Source organism: Microcebus murinus, chromosome 13, assembly GCF_040939455.1.
Source record: "Microcebus murinus isolate Inina chromosome 13, M.murinus_Inina_mat1.0, whole genome shotgun sequence".
NCBI classification, from domain to species: Eukaryota; Metazoa; Chordata; class Mammalia; order Primates; family Cheirogaleidae; genus Microcebus; species Microcebus murinus.
The window spans coordinates 32,372,726-32,382,853 of NC_134116.1; positions in this window are offsets into that span (position 1 = coordinate 32,372,726).

Genomic DNA, 10,128 nt, shown 5'->3' on the forward strand with positions numbered 1-10,128 from the left:
CAGGATAGTTAGCTTGTTTCTTTCTAGGAATTTGTCCATGTCATCTAAGTTATCTTATTTGTTGGAAATACTAGTCATAACTATATGTCAATGAATAAGATTACTAACATTTCCTCAATTAATATTTTTTTTTTTTTTTTTTTTGAGACAGAGTCTCGCTTTGTTGTCCAGGCTAGAGTGAGTGCCGTGGCGTCAGCCTAGCTCACAGCAACCTCAAACTCCTGGGCTCGAGTGATCCTACTGCCTCAGCCTCCCAGGTAGCTGGGACTACAGGCATGCGCCACCATGCCCGGCTAATTTTTTATATATATATCAGTTGGCCAATTAATTTCTTTCTATTTATAGTAGAGACGGGGTCTCACTCTTGCTCAGGCTGATTTTGAACTCCTGACCTTGAGCAATCCGCCCGCCTCGGCCTCCCAAGAGCTAGGATTACAGGCGTGAGCCACAGCGCCCGGCCTCAATTAATATTTTTTATTTTTGATAAGTTTGTAGTAAGGTACACTCTCTCATTCTTGATCTCTCATTCCTGATTTATGATCTCTCTCTCTCGCTCGCTCGCTCACTTCCCCTCTTGTTCTCCTTTCTTGATACATCTAGGTAAGGTTTGTGAATTTTGTTAATATTTCCAACAAACTTTGATTTCATTGATTTATTTTTTCTTTTTACTTTTCTATTATGTATTTTACTTATTTCCTTTCTAATTTTGACTATTTCTCTCCCACTTTTTGTGGATTTAGTTTTTCTTCCTCATTTTAGGTTCTTAAAGTTGAAAGGCTACTGGTTTGATATCTTTCTTCTTATTTATTATAGGTAATCCCAGCTACAAATTTTCTTCTAAGTACTTGTTGTAATAGTAATTACTTGTTGTAATAGTACTCCATAATTTTAAAACATTCTTATTTTTTGTTTTCTTTTATTTTAAATTATTTTTAATTTCCCCTGTGAATTTTTCTTTGATTCATTCATTGTTTAGGAATGTGCTGTTTAATTTCCACATATTTGTATAATACAAATCCCAAATTTCCTTTGGTTACTGATTTTAGTTTTTTTCCATTATTATTGGAGATCATAGTTTGTATGATTAGAAATATTTTAAGTTCACTGCAGCTATTTTTATGTGCATAAAATATGGTCTATCCTGGAGAATATTTCATTTGTACTTGATAAAAATGAGTGTCCAGCTATTGTTAGGTAAAATTTGGTATCAATATCTATTAAGTATAGCTGGTTTATAGTGTTATTCAAATCTTTTTTTCATTATATTCTGCATAGTTGTTCTGTCTATTATTAGAAGTAGGGTTATGAATTATGTAAATTTTATAGTTAAATTCACTACTTCTCTTTTTAATGCTGTCAGTTTTTCTTCCTATGGTTTGGGGCTCTGTTTTTAAGTGTATATATGTCTATAATTATTAACTCCTTATGATGAATTTATCCTTTTACCATTATAAAATGCCATTCTTTGTCTCTTGTAGCATAATTTGATTTAAATAAATTCTCATATTATTATAACTATTTCAAGCCTCATGTGATTACAACTTATATGGTATATCTTTTATTTCCATTTAGTATCAATCTATTTTTATATTCAAATGATATACATCTCTTGTAGACAACATATAGTTGGACCATTTATAAAAAAATTATTCTGCCAATTCCTATTTTTTGATTGTTTAATATATTTACAGTCAGTATAATTGTTACTAGGGTAGAATTTACATCGGCACTTTGGTATTTTTGTTATATTATCTGTCTTTTTCCTCCATCTTTGTCTTCATATTATTAGAATGAATATTAAATATATTATTTTTTTTGTGTGTAGCACTTTATTTCCCTTGCTGATTTTTATATTTTTTTAGTTTTTTTTTAAAGTGATTGCTGCTCTGGGGATTACATCTTACATTTATTAACATCTTAACTGCTACAATATAGTACAGGCTAATATAATCTGAATATTAATAATGTAAAATATGGCTTTGCTCATTTATATATATTTTTCTTCCCTTCACTCATATTATTATTGTCATACAAAATATATTTTATACTTTATAAGTTTATTAACAAAAAGTTATAATTAATACCTTATGAAATTCTTTTTACAATCTGATACAAGAAAAATCTTTCAAACAAAAAGCGCATTTCTAATATTTTTCATATTTACTAATTTTATTTACTAGTGATCTTTATTTCTCTGAGTGCATCCTAGTTACCGCTAATGTTCTATAATTTAGTATTTCTTGTAGGGCAAGTGTGAAGGCTAAAGTAATTCTATCTAAATATTAATCTGCCATGTTGGCTTCTGATCAGTCCCAGTTCTGGGATTGCCTCTAAAATTTCTATTTTATCTACAGTTACTTGTGTAAGAACATGTACTTACTATAAATCCTGCCCTTAGCTCTAAATAACTTTGATGTTATCACACAAATTACAGGATATGATGACATACCATCCTTTTTTTTTTAATTTTTAATTTTTTTTAATTTCGACATATTATGGGGGTACAGATTTTAAGGTTTCAATAAATGCCCTTTCCTTCCCTCCTCCCACAAGTCTGAGCTTCCAGCATGATCATCCCCCAGATGGTGCACATCTCACTCATTATGTATGTATATTCCCACCCCCTGCCCCCTGCCCAATACCCAATTACTGTAGTACCTATGTGTCCACTTAGGTGCTGCTCAGTTAATACCAGTTTGCTGCTGAGTATATGTATATTGTTTTTCCATTCTTGGGATACTTCACTTAGTAGTATGGGTTCCAGCTCTAACCAGGAAAATATAAGATGTGCTATATCACCATTGTTTCTTAGAGCTGAATAGTACTCCATGGTATACATATACCACATTTTATTAATCCATTCTTATCTTTTCCTGAAAGGTCAACTTTAATTGTTCTACACATTCCTTATACATCATGTATATCTTTTTCTTGAAGTATATAAGCTCTGAATTTAGGGGGTAACAGGGTAGAGATCTATTTCTTGATGCTCAAGACCATACTTTGGTAAACAAATTTGTTTGCCTCAGAAACTTCCATGAAGTTTCTTGGTTTCTTCTGCATTTGGGTGTTGCTTTGCATATAGAGCCTTTTTATGAAACAGCAAGCCAACTAGCAATTATTATTAGTGTTATATTTAAAATCTGGCAATATCTTAGTTTCTCACTCTTTTTTGAATTATTGTTTTACTAGGTAGCAGTTGATAGCCTTTTCCTTTAAGACTTTGAATATATCATCCCATTGTATTCTGGCCTCCCTGGTGTCTTTTTAAAAATCAGGTAATGAGCTCACTGATCAACCTTGTACATGTTGAGTAATTTCTCTCTTGCAGCAGCATAAGAATCTCTTTTTGCCTTTGTTTTTTAAGAAAGAGTTTGATTATGAGAAACTGGGTGGATCTCTTTATCTGTATTATACTTGTGGTTTGTTGAACTACTTAGACACTTAAATTAATGTTTTAAGTCAAATTTGGGAAGTTTTCAACCATTATTTCTTCAAATATTATTTCTGCCCTTTTCTTTCTCTCCTTATTTCTGGATTCCTATTATGAGCATTTTGGCCTGATTGATAGTGTTTCACAGATCCCAGAGGCTCTATTTATTTGTCTAAATTCTTTTTATTTCTTATCTACTGACTGGATATTACAATTAACCTATCTTCAAATTCGCTAATTCTCTAATGGCACAAATCTGCTGTTAAGCAATACCACCTTGATACCAAAGCCAGGAAAGGACACAACAAAAAAAGAAAACTACAAACTAGTATCACTCATGAATACAGATGCAAAAATCCTCAACAAAATCTTAGCAAATTGAATCCAATAGCACATCAAATAAAAAATATATAAAATAAAATAAAATACATGTAATTATTAATTAGCAAACTCAGAATTTTAACCTGGATCCATCTGGTTTCAGCACAAAGCTCTTATCCACTGCCCACTTGTGCATTTGTGTTCCCTACAGTTAGAAATGAGAGTTGTCTCAAGGAAATAAAGATGGATGACAGTGCAGCCCGCTTGAAGAATGCAAGTTGCACTCAAAAAGCTAGGTGGTTCTGGTTTCTCTTCAGATTATATGAATTTTTTGCCTTGTACTAAAAAGCTGGGTGTCTTAGAGTGGTCAAGGAAGGTTCTGATAATTATATATTTTAAAAAAGTAAAAGAAAAAATACTAGTCTCAAAAATGAAAAGATTGTTATTCCGTGGTACCAGGTTTATGCAAATCTCCCCCCAGAGAGGCTGAAAAATCCATTTTTTCAGAAGGAAACTTTTATTAGGGACTCACGAAGAGAAGCTATGTCTTGAGCAGCCACTAATCTGTGGATCCTTCAAGAATACATTGTATTGACACATCCCCCCCCACACATTTATGAGCCATATTTCCTTTTACCTTTGTCTAAATTTTTTTAAGTGGAAATTTTAAATAATATAGTGAGGCAAGACTCATAGCCAGAGCCCCTCTTCCAGGGTGCATTGTCATTGCTGTTTGTTGTTTTTATTGATGCCCATGCTGCTGTTTATTATTGATTTTTACAAACTAATTCCTTAAAATTTGTATTCTTGTAGTATGTGGCCAATCTGCTTCATTAACTTGTCACCTGGAGATCAAATAGAGATTTTCTCAATTCCTTGAACAAATAAGTCTCCCAGTTTTGGCCAAGGGGCTTTAAGTGCATATTTGGACATGGTTTTAATACTTTGGCAAGTGGCAACTCTGCCTTATTGTAATTTTTTGCTTGTGCAGAGTCTCATGATTAGCTAGAGATAAGAGAGTATAGCTCCCTCAGATATTTTCTGAGTATGTAGAAATCGTGTATATATTCAAGGCCTTCAAAATTTCCAGGAATGTGTTGGAATTTTCAAAGCATTTTTTGGGCATCTCCTTCCTCAGTGTTATCTTTTATGTTTTTTTGGCTAGCCAAGATCATTTTTGTCTCAATTGCTATACCTACCTCACAGAAGTACAATGTTAATCAGTTTCTACCAGTTGATTTCAACAAATGTTCAGAAGAAAAGGCTGTCACACTGAGTGAGCGCTCAGTTCAAATGCATATAGGGTCTGTAAGTCAGTCTCAAAATAGTAGCCTGACAGGTTAATAATGGAAGTTTTCCAGGAAGGGAGAGTTTGGGGCGACTTAAACCCCTTTCTACACTACACATAATGGCTACTAGGTTTCAGGGTTTCAGAGCTACTATAGTTGTGAAGCTGTTGGTTTTCAAATCTACTGTGGAACTAATAGAGGGGCATGGTAATAATATCAGCTGAACCATAGCAAAGTTCACTGTCCTTTGTAAGATCCTGCCATTTTTTTCTATATAAATGGTCCACAGAAGATTGCAAACCTTTGATTAATTTTCAGAGTTCTGAAAAAGTTAATTTTGAAAATCTTTGCATAGTCTTGGTGATTGTATGAAAGAGTGAGTGTTCTGAGGTTCCTACATTGACACACTGGAAATAACTGTCCTTTCCTATATTTTAAAATGTTACTGTTGGAAATATTGTTAAATTTACTTTTTAAGTATTATTATGGAAGCATTATTCTACTGAGTTTCCATTCACTGATTCATGTTAATTACTTGTGAAGGATCTTTTAAAATGCTATTTCTATAGGCATTACAAATGTGATTACTTTTGTATAGTATATTACAATGTTAGGGAGTCCCCAAGAACATTCTTACTTCTGATACCAACTGCAAGTTTAAGGGTCTCCAACACCATTATCATGTTCAATAAATCACCACAAAGATTCAAGGAACTCATTGAACGTTGTTATACTCACAGTTATGGTTTGTTATAATGTGAAATTGTACATGTTAACATCATCCAGAGGAACAAGTTAATGGGGAAGAGTGCCGGAGAGTTCCATGTGTAGGGAGATTCCAGTTGCCCTCTCTTAGTGGAGTCTTATGCAGTAATAATTTCTCCTGGCTGTGATGTGTGAGAATACATACTGTGATATTGCCAAACAAGGTGCTCATTTGGTGTCCAGAGATTTTATGTGGTTTGGTCATGTAGATATAATTGAGCTCTGGCATGGCTGACCTCAGCCTTTAGTCCCTCCAGATGCTGAAGTGATACCATGTTACTTACCCTAAGTGCCCAACATAATTGTTAGTATAGACTCTTCAGTGTGGTCCACTACTCCAAGATAAACAAAGACATTTTTATAAGGCATAACATTTTAAGGGGTTATCTCACTAGCCAAGGGCAAGATTTTGACCTCTCTTTGGACAAGGTTAATTCTTTACTACACACTTATTTTTCATGCCACTTGAACAACACAGAAACTTAATATGTATGTGCATCTATACTACCATTTTCTTATTATTCTTTTTGTATCTTTGTGCGAACAGGTAAGACTTTCCAGTAATAAAATATGTAGTCATGGAGCACAAATTTTTTCCCCTAATTTTTATATCTATTTTACCTTTCTTGATCTGTACGAAGAGACTCTGAAGTAAAACAATTATTTTCATAGTAGTCATATTTTTTTCCTTTCCAAATAACAATAGTGTCTACTAATTTCCAGGGAAGAAAAGTATCAAAACAGAGTTTAGGTATAGTATTTACCCAGTTTCTGCTAATGGCAACATCTTTTGTAAGCATAGTAAAAATTATAGGAATGAGGAAATCAACATTGATATAATACCATTTACTAAACTTCAGATACTATTCAAATATCACTTGTTTCTCACTAATGTCTGTTTTCTGATCAAACAACCAATCCAGGTTCCAACATTGAATTTATGTGTCATATCTTCTTAGTTTTATTCAATCTGTATATTTTTGTTAGAATATAATTGTTATATGTTTAAATGTGTCCTCCACATTATGTGTTGAAATACTAATCCCTGGTACCTATGAATGTGACCTTATTTAGAAGTAGGGTCTTTGCAGATGTAATCAAGTTAAAATGAGGTCAGTTGATTGTTAATTGGTGTATTTATAAGAGTAGAAGAAGGCCATGTGAATACAGATATACAGGAAAAATGTCATGTGATGATGGAGTTAGAGGTTAGCTTGAAGTAGCTCCTTAGACAAGGGATGTCAAGAATTGAGAGTCACAATCAGAATGTAGAAAGAAGCAAAAAAGGATTATTCTATAGGTGTCAAAATAAGTATGGCTCGGCTGACAACTTGATTTCAGATTTCTAGCCTGTAAAACTGTGAGATAATAGAATTTTGTTGTTTTAAGACATTTAATTTTTGGTTCTTTAGTGTGACAGCCACAGGATGTCCAAAGTACAATGACAAAAATAATAATATGCTTTTTAATGTGCATATCATATCAGGAAGTATATACTATCAATTTTACTAGTGTTGCTGACTTTTATTACTTCCCTTAAAGTTTTGTCTGCCTTGTTTCTTCACTTTAAAATTACCTTTTTTCTTTCTAATTAATAAGTTGTTAAAAGACAATACTTGGAGATTATTGAGATTATCCTATTTTTCATTATACTTTTGCTTACATTAATTGTTGAATTTTTTTTTTTTTTTTTTTTTTTTTTTATTTTGGTATATTATGGGGGTACAGATTTTAAGGTTTCAATAAATGCCCATTTCCCCCCCTCCCCCTAAAAGTCTGAGTCTCCATCATGACCATCCCCCAGATGGTGCACATCTCACTCACTATGTATGTATATACCCGCCCCCCTCCCCCCTCCCACCTGCCCAATACCCTATTACTGTAGCACCTATGTGTCCACTTAGGTGCTACTCAGTTAATACCAGTTTGCTGGAGAATATATCTGGTGCTTGTTTTTCCATTCTTGGGATACTTCACTTAGTAGTATGGGTTCCAGCTCTAACCAGGAAAATATAAGGTGTGCTATATCACCATTGTTTCTTAGAGCTGAATAGTACTCCATGGTGTACATATACCACATTTTATTAATCAATTCTTTGATTGATGGGCACTTGGGCTGTTTCCACAGCCTTGCAATTATGAATTGTGCTGCTATAAACATTCGAGTGCAGGTGTCTTTTTTGTAGAGTGTCACTGGATCTTTTGGGTAGATGCCCAGCAATGGGATTGCTGGATCAAATGGTAGATTCACTTGTATCGCTTTAAGGTATCTCCATATTGCTTTCCACAGAGGTTGAACTAGTTTGCAGTCCCACCAGCAGTGTAGGAGTGTTCCTCTCTCTCCGCAACCACGCCAGCATTTATTGTTTGGAGATTTTTTGATAAAGGCCATTCTCACTGGGGTTAAGTGATATCTCATTGTGGTTTTGATTTGCATTTCCCTGATGATTAGAGATGTTGAGCATTTCTTCATATGTTTGTTGGCCATTCTTCTGTCTTCTTTAGAAAAATTTCTGTTCAAGTCCTTTGCCCACTTTTTAATGGGGTTATTTGATTTTTTCTTCCTAATTTTCGTGAGTTCTAAGTATATTCTAGTTATCAGACCCTTATCGGATGCATAGGATGCAAAAATTTTCTCCCATTCTGTAGGTTGTCTGTTTACTTTCATGAGTATTTCTTTGGCTGTGCAGAAGCTTTGTAGTTTGATCATGTCCCATTTATTTATTTTTGTTGCTGCTGTGATTGCCTTTGGGGTCTTCTTCATAAACTCTTTGCCCAGGCCGATGTCTAGGAGAGTGTTTCCAACTTTTTCCTCTAGAGTTCTAATAGTTTCATATCTTAGGTTTAAGTCTGTTATCCAGCGTGAGTTGGTTTTTGTGAGAGGTGAAAGGTGTGGGTCCTGTTTTAGCCTTCTACAGGTGGCTATCCAGTTTTCCCAGTACCATTTATTGAAGAGGGATTCTTTTCCCCAGCGTATGTTTTTGTCTGCTTTGTCGAAGATGAGATGGCTATATGAGGATGGTTTTATATCAGGATTCTCACATCTGTTCCACTGGTCAATATTCCTGTTTTTGTGCCAATACCATATTGTTTTAATTACTTGTTGAATTTTGCCTGTACAATTATTATTGTGGTATTCGACTAATGCTGATTACTGTTTCTATTGTTTTTCTACATTAATTTACCAAAATTTTATTATAAGAAAGAGTCACTCTCCCCCCCCACCATATATTTGTTTATTCAGTTGTTTGTTTACACCCATATGGACTCATAGATGTTTATTATACGTCATGGGTTACAATCTGTTACTGTTTGTATCATTATTTGCCCCAATTATCCCAGATTTGGCTATGGAAATCTCCTTCAAGCTGGCTTTTCTATTTTTCAAGCACTTCATCTGGCCTTCAGCTGATTCATGCTCCACATGGTAGTGCCTAGGGTCCACTTAACACAGGGGGACATAGCCCACCTTGTGCCATAGTGTAAAGTTCTGTTACCATATAAAGAAAACAAAACAAACACTTCTATTATTTAGATTGTTTTCCTTATTTCCTAGCACCATAAGATGCTCCCTTTCTCAGTTTTTGAATCAATCATTCCTCTTTTATTGATGAATTAAAGTATTTAAGAAAACAATTTTATCAGTAATTTTTTAAAAAATTAATGTATGTAGAACATTACCAGGTCCAGTGAAAAGAGATGTATAAACATAAACAAATTCAGAGAATATGTGTAGTCTGATATATTTTTTTAAAGGTTAAACATTATATTTAATAAATTTTAAATTCTTATAAAAGATTCATGTTGTGGGAAACCTTTAGGTAATACTGTCTCAATTTGCTAGGCAAATGTGGGGGTGGTTAGTCACAGTGATTTGTTTCATAGACATGTTTAATGTTTGAAACCCTTATAAAGTTGTAGCATCACAAACAGCCATCAACCTTTGCAGAAAGGCTCTTATTGACAAATGCCTGAGTCACGGCATCCAACTACAACAATGCTGTCATTAGTTAACAAGAATATTCTGCCTATAATATTTCAGCTAATCTTTGAAGTGTCCCACCTTAATAGTCTTATTTAATCTTAATGACAGTAATCACTTTACACATAGTGAATCTTAGGTTTCGAGAGACTGACAACTTGATAATTGTCCCATAGCTCAAAGCAGTGGAGAAAGAATTGAGTCAAGATGAACTGACTCAAGAGACTGTGTTCCTGAAAATTATCTTTAACAATGTTATCTAACAAGCAAACCATTTAGGACGCAAACAACAGAAAACATTACAATACATACATGGGTATTCGTACGTGCGCGCGCGC